The sequence below is a fragment of the Lolium perenne genome, chromosome 3 (genome assembly GCF_019359855.2).
Source record: "Lolium perenne isolate Kyuss_39 chromosome 3, Kyuss_2.0, whole genome shotgun sequence".
Taxonomy (NCBI): Eukaryota; Viridiplantae; Streptophyta; class Magnoliopsida; order Poales; family Poaceae; genus Lolium; species Lolium perenne.
The window spans coordinates 79,196,907-79,219,019 of NC_067246.2; positions in this window are offsets into that span (position 1 = coordinate 79,196,907).

The following is a 22,113-nucleotide window of genomic DNA, read 5'->3' on the forward strand; positions in this document are numbered from 1 at the left end:
GATGGTTGTCTTCTCCAATTTGTGCCTCATGTTTAGATCTTGTGAGATGCCCTGCATGATCAAGATCATCCTTATGTAATGATACATGTTGTGTTTGCTGGGATCCGATGAATATTGTATACTATGTTGAGGCCAATATTCATGTCATATGTTATTTGTGATCTTGCATGCTCCCCATTGCTAGTAGATACTCTGGCCAAGTAGATGTTTGTGACTCCAAGAGGGGTATTTATGCTCGAAAGTAGGTTCATGCCTCTAGTTTTCTGGAAGAGTGATAATAACTTCTAAGATTGTAGATGTGTTGTTGCTACTAGGGAGAAAACAATAATTTCTTATCTAAGGGTAATTCTATTATTTACTTTACGCACATTGCTTAATGCGATAATCTGTTGCTTGCAACTTAATACTGGAAGGGGTTCGGACGATAACCAGAAGGTGGATTATCAATCATAGAAGAATTTGGATTACGGTCTCCGTATTATGCTCTAATGCCCAAATACATCTCATAGTAATCATCTTGTCATGTATGGTCGATATTCTTTCAATTGCCCAGCTGTAATTTGTTCACACAACATGTTATTTATCTTTATGGAGAGACACCTCTAGTGTTGTGGACCACGGTCATTTCCTTTACACTGATAAATTCATCCACTACAATCATGCTCTGTTTACATACTACAAAGCTTTATTCTCTTTAATTACTGCAAACATCTCTCTCCACTCAATACGTCTAATCTTTTGTGTTCAGCAAACCGGTGAGATTGACAACCTCACTGTAAGTTGGGGCAAAGCATTTTGGTTGTGTTGTGTGTAGGTTCCACGTTGTTGCTGACGCCGGTAGTGTGCCCTGCCAGTAGTCAGCTAACAACACCTTCAGATGTCACGCCTTTCTCCTATTGGTCGATTAAACCTTGGTTTCTTACTGAGGGAAAACTTGTTGTTATGATCATCACACCTCCTCTTGGGGTTTCCCAACCGCTTCCACAACAACTGCCACCAACATTGTCTGGCGTCGTCCCCAGAGCACCATCAAGATTTTCTGGCGTCTTTGCCGGGAAGAAAGGAGATTTCTGCAAGGGTAGTCTCTCATCTCCAATCTCTTTACTTTGTTATTGTTTTGCTTAGTTTACTTTATTTTGTTTTGTTTGCTTTATCATATAAAAAATAGTTTCATTTATAGTTGTTTTTATATCAAAAACACACAAAAAAATAGTTCATATTTTAAGTTGTTTTATGTCTATTCCTGTTACTATGTCGCGTGAGGAAATGATCTTTACTTTCAAACAAGGGAGCGAGGAGAGTTTTAAGGAAGCTTGGTCTAGAATTAATAATTCTTATAATTAAACTGAACCTAAAATGACTTTAGGCTTGCTTCTTAGTAGATTTTATTTTAGTCTTATTCTACGTTATAGATATGCTTTGGACACCATAGCGGGAGAAGATTTCCTTCATTGTGATGGAGATCAAGCTTTAAATGCCATAAAAAAGTTGACTGCAACATATAGCTCACCTGGTGATTTTGATTCATCCCTTGTCAACATTTTTTCTAGATTAAACACTCTTGAGACAAGGACGACTAGATTGAAAGAATGTTATAGTATGCTTCGGGAGAACTATGATCATGTTCCGATAAACTCTGAACCCTCAAGTTGGCTCCCTTTAGTGAAATTTGATATATGTGGTGAAATTGTTTATTCTCGTTGCGATATTATGTTTGAGTTTTGTCTTGTGCCTAAAGATATTTACGAGTCTTTAAATCTTTGGAGACTTTCTAAGGATGGAGAAGAAATATCTCTTACCAACAATGCTATTATATTACTCATTGGAACTGTTGAAGGAGTGCATACAAAAATCCTAGGAAGAATGGTATCTACTGATTATCTTGTCATTGAATGTGTAGGAAAAGGACAAATCACGCTTGGGCGATCTCTGCTAAAACTCCTGGGGTCAAGGATTGATGTTGGGGAAGGTATTATGACTTTCACCTCCCCACCAAGTACTTCTCACTCTTTCCCTAAGAAAAAGCGTAAAGGTAGGAGTAGAAGGTGTAAGGCTCCCGCAAATTATGATGTTGATGCTTCTTCATTTGATAATACTTGATGCTAGCTCTTTTTCTGCGCCTAGCTGAAAGGCGTTAAAGAAAGCACTCTTGGGAGATAACCCATGTTTATTTTTTGAAATTTTTATTTTTGTTAAGTCTTGGAAGTTATTACCTCTGTAATAACCTCTTCTTATATTTTTTTATTACATTTTTGTGCCAAAAATAGCCTTGAATAGGAAGAAAGTAAGATTTGGGGAAGTTGCTGTCCTCAAAACAGATTATGTGCTCTCAACATAAAATTCGTATAAATAGCCAGAGCGGAATTTGGAGCTGCCATTTTTTATGCACATGCCCAAACTTATTATTTAACTTTCGTTATTTGACCATTTTTCGAGATGAGCAACAGAAGATTTTCAGATAAATCGATCTTTACCTGTTGTTCTGTTTTGACAGATTTCTGCACTATTTGCATTTGCCACTTAAATCTCTTTATTTTTAAGTTCTTTTGATCAACGAGCTTTTTGAAGAGTTGCTACAGTAGCTAATGCTTTAATAGATGTTTGATATATGTTATAACTAAACCCAACTGGATTTGTTTATTTTGATTGTACTAATGCTGCTAATAGAGAATTGTGTGAACTTTTGTATGAAGGAAGATTTCAAGTGTAGGGAGAGAAGAATGATGTGATGAGATGAAGAATGAACAAAATCTCAAGCTTGGGATGCCCTGCACCACAAGAAATATCCAAGAGGTACAAACGTCAAAACTTGGGGATGCCCAAGGCATCCCCTCTTCATCAACAAAGCAACATGTCATCTTTCTATGCGCTATATTTTTATTGCTTCATACGCTATGTGTTGTTATTGGAGTGTCTTTATTTTTGTTTTGTTTTGTTTGCTGTAGCATATGTTGGATCTAAGCACATTTGTTTTGGAGAAAGACCCGCTCCGTTTTAATTGCATAGAATGCTCTAGTTTTCACCGTTATTGTTCTGCTAGTGGTCTAGTTTTCTAGTACTGCGTTTAGCTCTAGTTCTTTCATTCGAATTTTGTTCAGAGCTCGTTAGTATTCTTTATTTGTGTGATTAGCTCTCTGGTCCATATTGTATTTCATCTCTGAGAGTTATTTCAAACAAGTTGATTGGTGTTGGATACGAGTACAATATTTCACGACTATAGTGATGCAAAAGAAAGGTTGTCTAGACTGTGGCATAGACTTTGGCATGTCATGTTGGATGTTATTCTTGTCATATGATTAGTAGTTATTGTTCTAGCATGACTTTTTAAAAATGGATGAGAGTGCATAATGTGTCATTGAAAGAATCATGTGTTGTTTCATCATACAAAGCATAATATTATGGTATTCTCCTTTGATGCTTTATTGGGTTGGCTTGGCACATGCTTATACCATGTTATTACTATAACCAGTCAACTAAAGCTTCTATGATCATTTAATTTCTGATTTGTAATATCACTTTATGCTTTGATTGATAATGTTTTGTCGCTATGCATGATTATGGCCATTATTGCTCTCCTAGTTGGTCGCTCCCAGTCTTTTGCTAGCTTTCGCCTGTAATGAGTATGAACTCTACTCATGCATCCAACCACCAATAACCAAAGTTTGCCAATTGTGTCCACCATATCTACCTACTAGCATTATTGCTATTCTAAGTATATTCATCATGTTTTTATTTATCTTCCAAATTAAATTTTAGCATGAGAAAATTAGTTAGTAAAGCTCTAACGAACAGTAAAGCTTCATAGGGTCTTTCTGTCCAGGTGCAGGTAGTCCGCATCTTCATACACATGTATATTTCACCGAGCCTCTCTCTGAGAAAGTGCTCTCACGAACTTGATGGATCATTTACTTTCTTGCACTTAAGAAACTTGATCATTATGACTATCTTATGAAGTTTATATGTTTAAAAATTGCAAGTTGGGAGTTAGCATAACCATGCTTTCATGTAGAACGCTTTCGATATTGCACTTATTCATATTTAGTTGATGTCATGTTCTTTTGCTTATGGATGCCTAGCAGTGCGAAATAAAATAGAAACTTGTAAGTCCATGGAGTTTGTATATGAGTTAGAGAAACGCATGGGCCGCAAATCTAAGCCATGCATCATTCATGGTGGAAATTTATAGCGAACCATAGTGAGCATTCTATGAAGCATTATGAATAAAAATATATACCCATAGTAATAAAAAATTGTTGAGATGCTCATTGTCTGTTTGTCTTGTCATTTTGGCATGAGATTGCTCCTACAAGAGTTCTTCCATATCATCGGGCAAGAGGTACCCGTTGGCAGTTCTCGATGATACATGTATACTTACAATGACAAGAACTTATTTGGGACCTAAGTTCCGTAGCATGAGGTTTAGGTACTCGTATTCAAGGGGCATGAGATTTTCAACTTGTGATTTGTCAAGCATATAGCTCATATTTGCCTCTCATTAACTTTAACCTTTCAATATGCTTATGATAGGGGCAATGAGTGCTCAAAGCTAATGAGTACCATACTTTTTTGGAAGGTTTATAAAACTTTTTTATCTTGCTTACTCTGCAAAGATTCTCTCTTTAACTTTTATGTTGAGTCTTCATCTTCTACTTTATGTACCGATTAAGATAGCATAGTTGTCATTCTTAGTGCAATGTGCATAGTCCCAAAACTATTATTGATTAATTCATGATTATGACTATTGCTTGTTCTTAAATTAATTGTATCTAGTCACCCTTTGAACTTTGAAGGTGTCCTAACATTTATGTTTTGCTACTTCATAAAGGACATGTTGAGTACCACTTTGTTATGTTTACTCTATGCTCATAAACAAACAGTTGCTTTCAATGCACTATTATTCATGATCCTTTGTTTGAGTCACTCTTTATGTTATAACATCGTTCCTAAGTTATATTGAATTATATCTATCATGTCTATGTTTAAAGTACTTAGATCCCAGCTCACAATGTTTTACAATGCTTGATCAAGATTGTGTTCGCTGCATGTCACTGATGATGCGTAAAGCACACGCCAGTTGGGAACCCCAAGAGGAAGGTGTGATGCATACAGCGGAAAGCTTTTCCCTCAGTAAGAAACCAAGGTTATCGAACCAGTAGGAGTCAAGAAGCACGTTGAAGGTTGATGGCGGCGAAGTGTAGTGCGGCGCAACACCAGGGATTCCGGCGCCAACGTGGAACCTGCACAACACAACCAAAATACTTTGCCCCAACTTAACAGTGAGGTTGTCAATCTCACCGGCTTGCTGTAACAAAGGATTAGATGTATAGTGTGGATGATGATGTTTGCAGAAAACAGTAGAACAAGTATTGCAGTAGATTGTATTCGATGTAAAAGAATGGACCAGGGTCCACAGTTCACTAGTGGTGTCTCTCCCATAAGAATAAGCATGTTGGGTGAACAAATTACAGTTGGGAAATTGACAAATAAAGATGGCATGACAATGCACATACATGTTATGATGAGTAGTGTGAGATTTAATTGGGCATTACGACAAAGTACATAGACCGCTATCCAGCATGCATCTATGCCTAAAAAGTCCACCTTCAGGTTATCATCCGAACCCCCTCCAGTATTAAGTTGCAAACAACAGACAATTGCATTAAGTATGGTGCGTAATGTAATCAACAAATACATCCTTAGACATAGCATTGATGTTTTATCCCTAGTGGCAACAGCACATCCACAACCTTAGAACTTTCTGTCTCTGTCCCAGATTTAATGGAGGCATGAACCCACTATCGAGCATAAATACTCCCTCTTGGAGTTACAAGTAACGACTTGGCCAGAGCCTCTACTAATAACGGAGAGCATGCAAGATCATAAACAACACATAGATGATAGATTGATAATCAACATAACATAGCATTCATTATTCATCGGATCCCAACAAACGCAACATGTAGCATTACAGATAGATGATCTTGATCATGTTAGGCAGCTCACAAGATCCAACAATGATAGCACAATTAGGAGAAGACGATGAAAGTGCATGGAGCCCCCGTGTGTGGTTTTGGTAATTAATGACAATCCCTATGGACTAATGTTTGCATTTGAGTTATATTTGTAGGAGTTGTCCATAGGCAATTCTTGAACCATATGTTGGCTTCAAGGTTGCAATAAGAAGAATTTGATGAAGGATATCAAGTGTCAAGTATGTCTTGAAGATGAAGATGAAGTGAGCCCTCAAGTTACTTCAAGACATCAATATGATGAAGAATGAAGTGCAAGTTCAAGATGAGCCATCTCGAAGAGATCCTTTGCTTGAGTCTTACCATCCATATGGTGATCATGGATATGTGAAGATGCGCCAAAGAAGAAGCTCTCCCATGGTGGATTATGGGGGAGCAATCCACATGGTGTTCATGGTTATGTGAAGATGCGCCGAAGAAGAAGCTCTTCCATGGTGGATTATGGGGGAGCAATCCACAAGACTTCGTCAAGCAAGCACAAGCAAGAAAGGCGTTCCATCTTGTTGAGGTCAAGATCGTCGTCATCGAGCTCAAGTGGAATGCGCAAGTATAAGGTTTGCTCTTGATAGGGTTTCTTTCTCACGGTCTCATAGTGTAGTTGGAGACCGGTTTATAGTTTAGTTGCCGTACTATCAAGAGGGCTCTCGAGTGAGTAACTCGATCGTATCGTTCGGAGAGAGCTCAAACCTTTGCATCCTTGCATCATCTTTCTTGGTTGTTATTTGGACCTTATCCATGTGATGTTTTAGAGCTTGTGCTTATTCTCATGACAAGCTCTAGTTCATCGAAAACGGATTTCACATAGATCACTTGTTGCGTTTTCGAGTTTGATTCATCATCTTTCTTGGTTGTTATTTGGATCTTATCCATGTGATGATTTAGAGCTTGTGCTTATTCTCATGACAAGCTCTAGTTCATCAAGAATGGTTTTTGCACGGGCAACTTGTTGCATTTTCGAGATTGGAGGTTTTACCGGTATGTCTTTTTTAGATAGGTCAAACCTTTCATCATTTGTTTCTATCCTCCCTTGTTGGACTATGATGGTTTCCTGCATGATCTTGTAGAGCTTGTTACTAGCTTCAAAACAAGCCCAAGATCATCAAAATCGGAGTCCGGATGCTAAAGTTATGCCCGTTTTAGTTTTGGTGTTTCTGCAGTTTTGCCAGGCCGGATTTTTCAGAAATATCCGGGCCGGATTATCCGGGCCGGATGTTTCGGAAATATCCGGCCCCCCGAAATCGGCTAAGGACCGGAAGAAAAGCAGCTCTAGATAGGGGCCGGATTTTTGGCCGGATTTCGACCAGGTTTTGTCCCTGAGGCCGGATAATCCGCCCCCCGGATAATCCGGCCCTTACTTAGGCCGGATTATCCGGCCCTGGTTTTGCCCAACGGCTCGATTTTCTTGGGGGGTATTTATACCCCCCCCCCCCCTTCTTCCTCCTTGGGCTGTAGCTTCTCTCACTCTCTCTCTCCTCCATTGTTGAACTAGAGAAGCTTGCACTATCTCTCAATCCCTCCATGATTCTTGCCCCCATTTGAGGGAAAAGAGAGAGGAGATCTAGATCTACATTTCTACCAATCAAATCCATCTCTTTGTGAGTGGAACTCTCTAGATCTTGATCTTGGTGTTCTTTGTGAATTCCTTTGTTCTTCCTCTCTTATTCCCCCAATAGCTTTTGTAGCTTTGTTGGAATTTGAGAGAGAAGGACTTGAGCATCTTTGTGGTGTTCTTGCCATTGCATTTGGTGCATCGGTTTGAGTTCTCCACGGTGATTCGTGGTGGTGAAAGCAAGAAGGTTGTTACTCTTGGGTTCTTGGAACCCTAGACGGATTCTAGGCCTTTGTGGAGGTTTGTTGGGAGCCTCCAATTAAGTTGTGGATGTGTGCCCCAATCTTTGTGTAAGGCCCGGTTTCCGCCTCGAAGGAAATCCCTTAGTGGAACCGTGACCTAGGCCTTTGTGGCGAGGGTCACCGGAGATTTAGGTGAGGCGCCTTCGTGGCGTTCGGTGTGTGGTGTGAGTACCGCATCTTGGGGTGAGGCCTTTGTGGCGTTGGTGTGCATCGAGCAACCACACCTCAAGGTGAGCCTCTTGTGGCGTTCGGGAGCACTAAGCCACCGCACCTCTCCAACGGAGATTAGCACTCGCAAGAGTGTGAACTTCGGGATAAATCATCGTCTCCCGCGTGCCTCGGTTATCTCTATACCCGAGCTCTTTACTTATGCACTTTACCTTGTGATAGCCGTCGTGCTTGAAGTTATATATATCTTGCTATCACATACTTGCTTGTATTGCTTAGCATAAGTTGTTGGTGCACTTAGGTGAACCTTTGCTTAGAATAAGTTGTTGGTGCACATAGGTGAACCATAGTATATAGGCTTTGGGCTTGACAAAGTAAACGCTAGTTTTATTCCGCATTTGTTAAGCCCATCTCGTAAAAGTTTTAAACCGCCTATTCACCCTCCCCCCCCCCCTCTAGGCGACATCCGTATCCTTTCAGACGACCATCTAGCTACTGCTATGGACCCATAGTCCAGGGGTGAACTACTCACACATCACTCCGGAGGCGACCATGGCGGTGAAGAGTCCTCCGGGAGATGATTCCCCTCTCCGGCAGGGTGCCGGAGGCGATCTCCTGAATCCCCCGAGATGGGATTGGCGGTGGCGGCGTCTCTGGAAGGTTTTCCGTATCGTGGCTCTCGGTACTAGGGTATTCGCGATGAAGACTTTAAGTAGGCGGAAGGGCGGAGTCGGAGGGCTGACGGGGGCCCCACACGCTAGGGCCGCGCGAGCCCCCCTGGGCCGCGCCGCCCTAGTGTGGCGGCGCCTCGTCGCCCCACTTTGGTTCCCTTTCGGTGTTATGGAAGCTTCGTGGAAAATAGGCCCCTGGGCGTTGATTTCGTCCAATTCCGAGAATATTTCCTTACTAGGATTTCTGAAACCAAAAACAGCAGAAAACAGCAACTGGCTCTTCGGCATCTCGTTAATAGGTTAGTTCCGGAAAATGCATAAATATGACATAAAGTATGTATAAAACATGTAGGTATTGTCATAAAACAAGCATGGAACATAAGAAATTATCGATACGTTGGAGAAGTATCAGCATCCCCAAGCTTAGTTCCTACTCGTCCCGAGTAGGTAAACGATAACAAAGATAATTTCTGAAGTGACATGCCATCATAATCTTGATCAATACTATTTGTAAGCATATGTAATGAATGCAGCGATCCGAAGCAATGGTAAAGACAATGAGTAAACAACTGAATCATATAGCAAAGACTTTTCATGAATAGTACTTTCAAGACAAGCATCAATAAGTCTTGCATAAGAGTTAACTCATAAAGCAATAAATTCAAAGTAAAGGCATTGAAGCAACACAAAGGAAGATTAAGTTTCAGCGGTTGCTTTCAACTTGTAACATGTATATCTCATGGATAGTTGTCAACATAAAGTAATATGATGAATTCAAATATGCAAGTATGTAAGAATCAATGCACAGTTAACGCAAGTGTTTGCTTCTTGAGGTGGAAGGAAATGGGTAAACTGACTCAACATAAAGGTAAAAGAATGGCCCTTCGAAGAGGGAAGCATCGATTGCTATATTTGTGCTAGAGCTTTTATTTTGAAAACAAGAAACAATTTTGTCAACGGTAGTAATAAAGCATATGTGTTATGTAAATTATATCCTACAATTTGCAAGCCTCATGCATAGATTACCAATAGTGCCCGCACCTTGTCCTAATTAGCTCGGATTACCTGGATTATCACTACAATACATATGTTTTAACCAAGTATCACAAAGGGGTACCTCTATGCCGCCTGTACAAAGGTCTAAGGAGAAAGCTCGCATTGGATTTCTCGCTTTTGATTATTCTCAACTTAGACATCCATACCGGGACAACATAGACAACAGATAATGGACTCCTCTTTAATGCTTAAGCATTCAACAACAAATAATATTCTCATAAGAGATTGAGGATTGTTGTCCAAAACTGAAACTTCCACCATGGATCATGGCTTTAGTTAGCGGCCCAATGTTCTTCTCTAACAATATGCATGCTCAAATCATTCAACTCATGGTAAATCGCCCTTACTTCAGACAAGACAAACATGCATAGCAACTCACATGATATTCAACAAAGGGTAGTTGATGGCGTCCCCAGGAACATGGTTATCGCACAACAAGCAACTTAATAAGAAATAAGATGCATAAGTACATATTCAATACCACAATAGTTTTTAGGCTATTTGTCCCATGAGGTATATATTGCAAAGACAAAGAATAGAAATTTAAAGGTAGCACTCAAGCAATTTACTTTGGAATGGCGGAGAAATACCATGTAGTAGGTAGGTATGGTGGACACAAATGGCATAGTGTTTGGCTCAAGGATTTGGATGCACGAGAAGTATTCCCTCTCAATACAAGGCTTAGGCTAGCAAGGTTATTTGAAACAAACACAAGTATGAACCGGTACAGCAAAACTCACATAAAAACATATTGCAAGCATTATAAGACTCTACACAGTTTTCCTTGTTGTTCAAACCCTCACTAGAAAATATCTAGACCTTAGAGAGACCAATCATGCAAACCAAATTTTAGCAAGCTCTATGTATTTCTTCACTAATAGGTGCAAAGTATATGATGCAAGAGCTTAAACATGATCCTTATGAGCACAACAATTGCCAAGTATCAAATTATTCAAGACATTCTACCAATTACCACATGTAGCATTTCCTGTTTCCAACCATATAACAATTAACGAAGAAGTTTCAACCTTCGTCATGATCATTATGAGTAAAGCCTGAGGACATATTTGTCCATATGCAACAGCGGAGCGTGTCTCTCTCCCACACAATGAATGCTAGGATCCATCTTTATTCAAACAAAAACAAAAACATACAGACACTCCAAGTAAAGCACATAAGATGTGATGGAATAAAAATATAGTTTCACTAGAGGAACCTGATAATGTTGTCGATGAAGAAGGGGATGCCTTGGGCATCCCCAAGCTTAGATGCTTGAGTCTTCTTGAAATATGCAGGGATGAACCACGGGGGCATCCCCAAGCTTAGAGCTTTCACTCTCCTTGATCATATTGTATCATCCTCCTCTCTTGATCCTTGAAAACTTCCTCCACACCAAACTCAAAACAACTCATTAGAGGGTTAGTGCATAATCAAAATTCACATGTTCAGAGATGACATAATCATTCTTAACACTTCTGGACATTGCACAAAGCTACTGAAAGTTAATGGAATGAAGAAATCCATCAAGCATAGCAAAACAGGCAATGTGAAATAAAAGGCAGAATCTATCAAAACAGAACAGTCCATAAAGACGAATTTTTAAGAGGCACCAGACTTGCTCAAATGAAAATTCTCAAATTGAATGAAAGTTGCGTACATATCTGAGGATCACTCACGTAAATTGGCAGAATTTTCTGAGTTACCTACAGAGAATTCAACCCAAATTCGTGACAGCAAGAAATCTGTTTCTGCGCAGCAATCCAAATCTAGTATGAACCTTACTATCAAAGACTTTATTTGGCACAACAATGCAACAAAATTAAGATAAGGAGAGGTTGCTACAGTAGTAACAACTTCCAAGACTCAAATATAAAACAAAAGTGCTGTAGTAAAATCATGGGTTGTCTCCCGTAAGCGCTTTTCTTTAACGCCTTTCAGCTAGGCGCAGAAAGTGTGAATCAAGTATTATCAAGAGACGATGCATCAACAGCGGGGTTTGGAGTTTTCTCAACCATGCATTGTATTTTGTATACGTAAGTTTCAGAGGCTCCCTTTTCATTAGTCTTAGGCTTGCTATTCTCATCAAACAAATTTTCAGGGACAAGCCAAGCATAATTATCTTCTAGAGCTTCATGCATTCCTAGGAGCTTGCAAGGTATTGGTGCTTTAATCTCCCCACCATCATTAACATTATTAGTGTACCTTATTCTATCCATTTCCATCTTTTCAAGTGTTCTTTTAAAATCGGTGAACATACCAAGCCTCTTATGCTTAATAAAAACTTTTCTAGCTCCTTTAGCTATATCTTCAAATTCTCGAACATGGACTTTTAAAACAAAATCTCTCTTTTCTCCCCTCTCCATATCAGAAAGTGTAAGAAACATGTGTTGTATCATGGGGTTGAGACTAATAAATCTAGTTTCTATCATGCGTACCAAACAGGCAGAGGCACTTTCATAGGTAGGGACAGTTTTTGCCAGCGGTATATCTTCAAGATCTTCATGCATACTAACATGGGTGAAAAATTCTTCTATATTATCTCTTCCAATTATAGACCCTTGTCCTACCAGTATATCTCTAAGAGTAAACTTAGGAGGAAGCATGATGAAATAAGTAAAGTAAATGCAAGTAACTAATTTTTTTGTGTTTTTAATATGGGGAATGCAAACAAGATAGTAAATAAAGTAAAGCTAGCAACTAATTTTTTTGTGTTTTGATATAATGCAGCAAACAAAGTAGTAAATAAAATAAAGCAAGACAAAAACAAAGTAAAGAGATTGGAAGTGGAGACTCCCCTTGCAGCATGTCTTGATCTCCTCGGCAACGGCGCCAAAAAAACAGTCTTGATGATGCGTAAAGCACACGCCCGTTGGGAACCCCAAGAGGAAGGTGTGATGCGTACAGCGGAAAGCTTTTCCCTCAGTAAGAAACCAAGGTTATCGAACCAGTAGGAGTCAAGAAGCACGTTGAAGGTTGATGGCGGCGAAGTGTAGTGTGGCTCAACACCAGGGATTCCGGCGCCAACGTGGAACCTGCACAACACAACCAAAATACTTTGCCCCAACTTAACAGTGAGGTTGTCAATCTCACCGGCTTGCTGTAACAAAGGATTAGATGTATAGTGTGGATGATGATGTTTGCAGAAAACAGTAGAACGAGTATTGCAGTAGATTGTATTCGATGTAAAAGAATGGACCGGGGTCCACAGTTCACTAGTGGTGTCTCTCCCATAAGAATAAGCATGTTGGGCGAACAAATTACAGTTGGGCAATTGACAAATAAAGATGGCATGACAATGCACATACATGTTATGATGAGTAGTGTGAGATTTAATTGGGCATTACGACAAAGTACATAGACCACTATCCAGCATGCATCTATGCCTAAAAAGTCCACCTTCAGGTTATCATCCGAACCCCCTCCAGTATTAAGTTGCAAACAACAGACAATTGCATTAAGTATGGTGCGTAATGTAATCAACAAATACATCCTTAGACATAGCATTGATGTTTTATCCCTAGTGGCAACAGCACATCCACAACCTTAGAACTTTTTGTCACTGTCCCAGATTTAATGGAGGCATGAACCCACTATCGAGCATAAATACTCCCTCTTGGAGTTACAAGTAACGACTTGGCCAGAGCCTCTACTAATAACGGAGAGCATGCAAGATCATAAACAACACATAGATGATAGATTGATAATCAACATAACATAGCATTCATTATTCATCGGATCCCAACAAACGCAACATGTAGCATTACAGATAGATGATCTTGATCATTTTAGGCAGCTCACAAGATCCAACAATGATAGCACAATTAGGAGAAGACGACCATCTAGTTACTGCTATGGACCCATAGTCCAGGGGTGAACTACTCACACATCACTCTGGAGGCGACCATGGCGGTGAAGAGTCCTCCGGGAGATGATTCCCCTCTCCGGCAGGGTGCCGGAGGCGATCTCCTGAATCCCTCGAGATGGGATTGGCGGCGGCGGCGTCTCTGGAAGGTTTTCCGTATCGTGGATCTCGGTACTGGGGTATTCGCGACGAAGACTTTAAGTAGGCGGAAGGGCGGAGTCGGAGGGCTGACGGGGGCCCCACACGCTAGGGCCGCGCGGGTCCCCCCTGGGCCGCGCCGCCCTACTGTGGCGGCGCCTCGTCGCCCCACTTCGGTTCCCTTTCGGTGTTCTGGAAGCTTCGTGGAAAAATAGGCCCCTGGGCGTTGATTTCGTCCAATTCCGAGAATATTTCCTTACTAGGATTTCTGAAACCAAAAACAGCAGAAAACAACAACTGGCTCTTCGGCATCTCGTTAATAGGTTAGTGCCGGAAAATGCATAAATATGACATAAAGTATGTATAAAACATGTAGGTATTGTCATAAAACAAGCATGGAACATAAGAAATTATCGATACGTTGGAGACGTATCAGTCACCTTAAAAATTATTTTGTTATCACTTACCTACTCGAGGATGAGCAGAATTTAAGCTTGGGGATGCTTGATACATCTCAAACGTATCTATAATTTTTGATGCTCCATTCTTATTTTACACCAATTTATATATGTTTTTCTCATGCTTCGTTGCACTTTATACATTTTCCGGCACTAACCTATCAACAAGATGCCACAGTGCCAGTTCCCTGTTTTCTGTTGTTTTGTATATCAAAAAAGTTGTCCAAGAAATATCCTCGGAATTGGACGACACAAAAGTCGAAGTCAATAATTTACCGTAACGAAGACAGACTCCAGAGGGGAGTCGAAGGGGGGCAGTAGGGAGGCCACGCCAGCCCTAGGCGCGGCCTGACCCTGGCCCATGACTAGGGGTGGTGTGGGCCACCCTGGCCTCCACCGATATCGCCCCTCCGCCTATTTATTCACGATCTCAGGAAAACCCTGAATACCCGAGCCTCCATCCACGAAAATTTCCTTCACGACCGCCATCGCAGGCCCTAGCTCGGGAGGGTTCTGAAGCTCTTCCCGGCACCCTGCCGGAGGGGGAAATCATCGCCGGAGGCATCTACATCGCCATGCTCGCCTCCGAAGTGATGCGTGAGTAGTTCATCCCTGGACTATGGGTCCATAGCTGTAGCTAGATGTTTGTCTTCTCCAATTTGTGCCTCATGTTTAGATCTTTTGAGATGCCCTATATGATCAAGATCATCCTTATGTAATGCTACATGTTGTGTTTGCTGGGATCCGATGAATATTGTATACTATGTTGAGGTCGATTATATATTCATGTCATATGTTATTTGTGATCTTGCATTATCTCCGTTGCTAGTAGATACTCTGTCCAAGTAGATGCTTGTGACTCCAAGAAGGGGCATTTATGCTCGACAGTAGGTTCATGCCTCTAATTTTCAGGAAGAGTGACAATAACTTCTAAGATTGTAGATGTGCAATGTTTTATCAAGGGTAATTCTATTGTTTATTTTACACACATTGCTTAATGCGATAATTTGTTGCTTGCAACTTAATACTGGAAGGGGTTTGGGCGATAACTGGAAGGTGGATTATTAGTCATAGACGCAGTTGGATTATGGTCTATGTATTGTGTTGTAATGCCCAAACGAATCCCATAGTAATCATCTTGTCATGTATGATCGATATTCTGTCAATTGCACAACTGTAATTTGTTCACCCAGCATGTTATTTATCTTTATGGAGAGACACCTCTAGTAAACTGTGGATCCCGGTCCTTTCCTTTACACTGATAAATTCATCCACTGCAATCATGCTCTGTTTACTTACTGCAAAGCTCTGTTCTCTTTAATTACTGCAAACTTCTCTCTCCACTGGATACGTCCAATCCTTTGTGTTCAGCAAATCGGTGATATTGACAACCTCACTGTAAGTTGGGGAAAAGTATTTTGGTTGTGTTGTGTGCAGGTTCCACGTTGTTGTTGAAGCCGATAGTGCGCCCTGCCACTAGTCAGCTAGCAACACCTTTAGAAGTCACACCTTTCTCCTACTGGTCGATTAAACCTTGGGTTCTTACTGAGGGAAAACTTGCTGATGTGCGCATCACACCTTCCTCTTGGGGTTTCCCAACCGCTTCCACAACAACTGCCACCAAGATTGTCTGGCGTCTTCCTCGGAGCACCATCACCCGTCTTGCTCGGCCCCTTCTCAGGCTCCTTGCTCTTTTCCTGTTGTTGCTTTGCGTCTGCCATGTTGTAACATCCCAAATTTCAATAAAAAGAAAGTTAGAAGATTCCACAGAGCAAAATTTCAAACCAACAAAAAACTTTTAAATTTGCATATAGTGCCATGCATAGGACTTGTGCATTTGATTGATATGCCATGATGATTGTTATTATGTGTATGTGCTATACTCTAAAACCCTAATGTGATCATGAGAAGATCACCAAGCAAATAAATCAAAAAGAGAAAGAAATCAAATAAAAGAAAAACAATAAAACCCTCACATATGGCTTATGCCATTTTTATAAATTTTGACCCTAGACCAATTTGGTCTTCACCATTAGTTGAACAATGCTACTAAACACTTACTACAACTTTGGGAATCAAAGAATCACAAATCAAATGAATATCAAACTCAAATTTGGATCACATATGATAATGGTCAAATCTGCCATTTTTAGTCTGATCACTACTTTGAGCCCCTGCAATTCAAAATTTTCAAACTAAACTTTGCTAACTCTTTGCACCTCATCCAAGAGCACATCCATGTGAACACTTTTTGTAAAGACCACCATGCCAAATTCTCTTTAGATCAAATGCTATGCTCATCCAAAGTTGCAACATTTTATTAAGTGGAACAATCTCACACTTAGCCAAATTTGCAATTCTTTGAATTCAACAATTCCACCACCACACCTCATCTTCTCTGGTCATTTCTAACTCAACCCAACACACACTTTTCCAATTGGTCAACCATTTGAATTCAATCAAATTTGGACAAAAAGGACAAATTGCAAATATGGAACTATTTGACACTATTCTAAATAGTGATCTACCTCAACCCTAATCTACCCCAACCTACTCTAAATGGTTCCCCTGCCCCCTCTCACCCTTAATGACACATAGTAAACCTAAGGGGAGAGCATGGCCAGCTAGGGCATGGCCATGCCGGCCATGTCGCCACCAGACGCACCTCCCCTCTTCTCCTTCATCGCCACCACTGGCCACCGTGCCAAACCTTGCCACCTTGCTCTCCTACATCTCCTAGCACCGACAGCATCGCCGTAGGCGACGTAGCCTCGCCGGAGATCGCGCGCCAAGGTCGACGCCAGATGCCGCTCGCGTCGCGCGTGGACGCGCACTGGACACGCGCCGTTCCACTCGCTCGCACTCGCTCTGGCCCCTCTTGCAATGCGTTGAGCATCGTTGTGACACCACGACGCCACCAGACCCTGGACCGCCGCCACCGGAGACGGAGAAGAAAATCCCGTAGACGCCGCCCGACGACACGGAAACAATGCGTCGCCCACAGACGCCGCCCGACCGTGCCGTTGCTACCTACAGCTTCGCCTGGACGAGGAGAACGTCCATGCACCCTTGCCTAGCCCAACACCTCGCCGGAATCGCCGCGCCCATGTCGGCCACCACACTGCCCCGCAGCCCTCGCTCGATTCTATAAATACCACGTTCCCTGGAAGCCATTGAGCAGACCACCTCGTTCCCCATCCTCCACTGCCTCTCCTCAACCCATTAGCTACCTCGATCATCGCCGGAGATGCCGCAATTGCAAGCTCGGAGCCGCGGAAGCCCTGGAGGAATCGCCGTCGATTGGAGCCGCCCCGAGCAACGCCACTGCTACAGGCTGCTTCACCGTCGACGACAACCTCGCCCTAAACCTCGCCGCCGCTCGCCGGACCACTGGTTAGCCCTCCGACCCCCTAGGCTCGCCGGAGAAGCCACGGCATCTCGTCGGAGACGACGATGCACGTGAGCCGTCCGATTCACTTCTAATCCAACGCCCTCTGTTAAGTCATACCGTTTCGGGTTTTAACAGCCGCTGACGTGCAGGACCCACCCTGTCAGCAAGCCCAAGCGCACTGGATGCGTTACTGAGCCGATTTGCTGCGTTTGAATTGGTTTCGGCCCACGTTGGTTTCCCGCCGGCCCTTTTAATTCAAATAAGGTTTAATTCAAATCCTTTTCAAATCAATACTGGCTCCAACTTTGAAATTCAATAGAATCAGTTTGGCTTAGCCAAATTTAACAAATTTCATATTGTTGGAAAGCTACTAAAAAGATCTACAATATGCCACTGGTCTCATCTCAAGATTAGTTGTAGAATTAATCTGATAAAAAGAAGAAGGCAGGGACTTTTCCCTATTCAAATAATTATTAAAAATCAACCAAAATAGATATTAAGTTAATTGCAACTCCAATAGCTCACATTTTACTTACACTAATTGTTTATGCAAGAAAATGGTGTGGTCACTTTGCATGATCATGCCCTAGTTTAATTAATGGACAATATGGCTAGTTTATCTAAGTGATATTGTCCAAAACTATTATGCAAATCATATGAAGTATTTTACTTCATTTAAATCTTGTCTCAAATGAATTCATTTGATGTTTGGACCCCTGGACAAACTCTCTTATATGAATTACTTGGAGATTTAAATCATTTGTAGCATTATTAATTGGTATGAGGTGGTCTACCTTATTTAAATCATTTTCTCAAATGATGATAATGAATGTTTGACTTAGGTCAATATAAGTTCATGTATGATTGTTTGAGAAATTAAATCTTAAGAAGATTTCAATGAGAGGAAATTATTTCTCAAGAACCCTATGGAAACTATCATTTACATATTAAATAAAAGGAAGTTATTTCTCCTCAAGCAAAACGACCAATGCACATAACTAGATTAATTGTGTGCTTAGAATAGTCTGTGTGAATATATGTGATGTATGGAATAGCCATTGAATTAGTTGAGTGATTATACTCATATTTAAATTTAGACGCTAGCACCGGAGAATACCCAGAAGAAGAAGGTTGCTACCAAGAGGAGGAGGAGGAGAACTTTGAGAACTACCAAGGCAAGCTAATATTCTTGCCAAGTGCAAAGCCCTTTGGGGCAAGGCACCATAGTCTTATTTTTTCTTACTATAAGCCTATCCCAAGTTTCTACATTACAAGTTTTACTTGTTGTTTTCCAAGAGTTACTTTTATAGTTAACTTTGGTCAAAGTGAAAGAAGTTACTAGAGTAGTAAAGTTGGTCTCAATCTAGCAAAGCAAGGTAGCACCCCTCAAGATTTAGAGCTAGTGCTAATGAAATAAAACTTGACTACTCTAGATGGGAACAATGTGACTTGAATTGAATTTTGAAACCTTGGAATGATGAAGCATTCCATTGAATGAATTTTGAAGGTGAATATGACGAAGAGAAGATGGTGATTTTTGATAAAACTGATATTGGTTTGAATGCGATACCTTTCCAATATTGAGTACCCCCACAATACCTAATTATGGGTAGGGCTTAACTGGAAGTTTATGCATTTTAGTATGGGTTCCCTCTGAACACACATCATAGGGGTTACGCTTGAGGCTGCCTCCGTTGTTGAGAAATGATGTGAATTGAGGTGAATTGTACGACCAAGCCCTGTGCAATTCCCAGGTTGACAGTTGGTCTTCACTGGGAGGCCAAGCTCATGGGGAGAGGTGCTCATACTAGGATTTATAAGTGAAAGGTTATGGTTGATGATCCACGTACTGTGTTACGATGATTCGGGGTAATCCCGACGGATGGAATCAAATGTTGTGGCACAAGTGTGCAACCTCTGCAGAGTGTCAATCTATTCGAATAGCCGCGTCCACGGTTACGGACGGTTGGAAAGGCCATACAGTTTCCGATGTCAAACTCTTGAAAATGATGGTGAAATGAATTGTGAAGTGGTGAATTGAATTGAAATCACCACTTGAATGGTGGGAATGACACTAATGTTCCCACTTGAGTTAGTTAGCACTTAAATAAGCTTTTCTCAAATACTTGTGAACAAAAATTGGCTTTATGCAAATAAACTTGAGCTTAGCAAACCTTACTAGAAATGTCTAGCACTTACACTAGTATTAGTTTGCGAGTACTTGAAGTACTCACGGCTTTGTCCCTGACTATTCAAATGGACAGAGTATGAAGAGGAACAAGGAGATGACCAGCAGGACGCCTACGACATCTAGGAGTCATCCGACGTCAAGCGTTGGCCTGTGGACTAGAGAGTCCTTGTATCTTACGCTTCCGCTATGAACTTGTGTTTGTTCGTTGATCAATAGATCAACTATTCGTGTAATATGGATGATGTGATTCCAATTGTAAGACATTATGGTTTGTAATGAATGATGACCGTGATACTTAACTATTATGCCTCGCAACAACAATATTCCTGGGATTGCGACGTATGACATAATAGGCATTCGGACTTAAAAATCCGGGTATTGACAAGTTGGTATCAGAGCCATTGTTTGACCTTAGAAGACCTTAGTTAGAATGGGCATTCTGAAAAACTTAACTTTGAAATCAAATGAAGAAAATATTTGTGAAAATTTACTTACACTCTTGCCTTTGAGACTTTTCCAAAATTTGATGAATCATGTTCTATCTTATTTGAATCTACTTAAAATTTTGCCACACTTTGCACTCTCTAACTTACTCATCCAATTCTCTTTCAGATGGAGCCGAATGAACCCATCAACACCAAGTTTTACCAGCTTGGGAACGGAGGGAGCTTGATCTTCGAGCACGACCTCAACGCCCTTTCGGACTTCCTCGAGCGCCCGCACCCTGAGTTCCACGGGATTCAGGTGGACGACACTCCTGGAGGAGAGTTGCAGTGGATCATCACTGCCGACTAGAGGGGCAAGATGGAGCCTCCCACCTCGGAGAGGATCCTTTTCTCCTTCCGCGAGAGCAACTGGCTCGATGGACTCGCACGTGGCCTTCAGGAGGCACTTGCGCGCCTCTGTGGACAGAACGTGGTGCGCATCCTCGCTTCGCGGTTCGCGCATCTCGTGAGGCGTGATGCCATGGGAGTGCCCATGAAGCTGCAGCTGCAGCCGCACCCGCAGTTGAGGCACCATGCTGAGCACCTGGACTTCATACTCTACCAGACTCAGAAGGACCTCGACGCCACTCGCGTTTACACGAACCAGACCCATTCTCACATCATCGAGCAGGGTGAGGCGATCAAGCTACTCAACAACGACCGCAAGGCCCTTCGCCAGCAGCGTGCCAAGAAGGACGCTACGATTGTGCACCTTCGTGCCAAGATCGCAGCACTTGAGGCCACTGTCAAGGCCCAGGAGGATCAGCTTAGAGAGATGGAGGACGACGACGGAGGTATCGACCTTCAGGGAGGAGGAGCCTTCCTGAGCGACGACGACGACTATGAGGAGGACGAGTTCACCGAGGAGGAGGACTACGAGTTCCTAGAGGCAGGACCTGACGACTACGTCCCGATCGACGTCGAGGATGAGGAGTAGTTGCACTAGTTTCACTTATGTAGGTGTGAGTTTTATCCCGTCCTTTGTATCGTAGCATGAGAATGGTTTTTAAAACCATGGTAGTATGTGTGTATTAGTTTGTACTATGTGATGAACGAATGAATGAATGTTATGTTTGTCATGAAAAGTTTACAAGTTTCAAATGTTTTCAAACTTACCCAAAATAAACCATAGAAATTTCCCTCTTATGTTATGATCTTCTCTATCTTCAGATGGCCCCTTCCAATCGCACCAATGATGCGATGATGCAACTGCTGCAAACCCTGCTTGCCGACAGGGAGACAGAAAGAGCTGAACGCCAAGCCAACATCGCAGCCTGGCAGAACATTGCCAATCAAGGCCCTGGAAATCATGACCACCTCGGGTCCAAGCTCAAGAACTTTCAGAACACCAACCCTCCGGTGTTTAGCAAGACAGAGGAACCACTCGACGCCGACAACTGGCTCCAGACTATGGAGAATAACTTGGAAGTAGCCGGAGTGGAAGCAAATGAGAAGGTTTTGTTTGCAACCCACTATCTCGCTGGACTAGCCCGCGCTTGGTGGACAAGCACCCGTGCCATGAACGGAGGTCAGTTCATGACTTGGGAAGAGTTCAAACTCAAGTTCAGCAAGTACCATGTACCCCCGGGTCTTATCAAAAAGATGAGGGATGAGTTCCGTGAACTGAAGCAAGGTCGCATGACGGTGGTAGAATACCGCGACAAGTTCCTTACACTGTCAAGGTACGCCCCTGACGAGACCGACACCACCGAGAAGAGGAAGGAGAGGTTCCTGAACGGACTACATGATGAGATGCAGACTGTCCTCGTCAACATCCCCTTCACCGACCTTGAAGCCCTTGTCGACTCCGCCA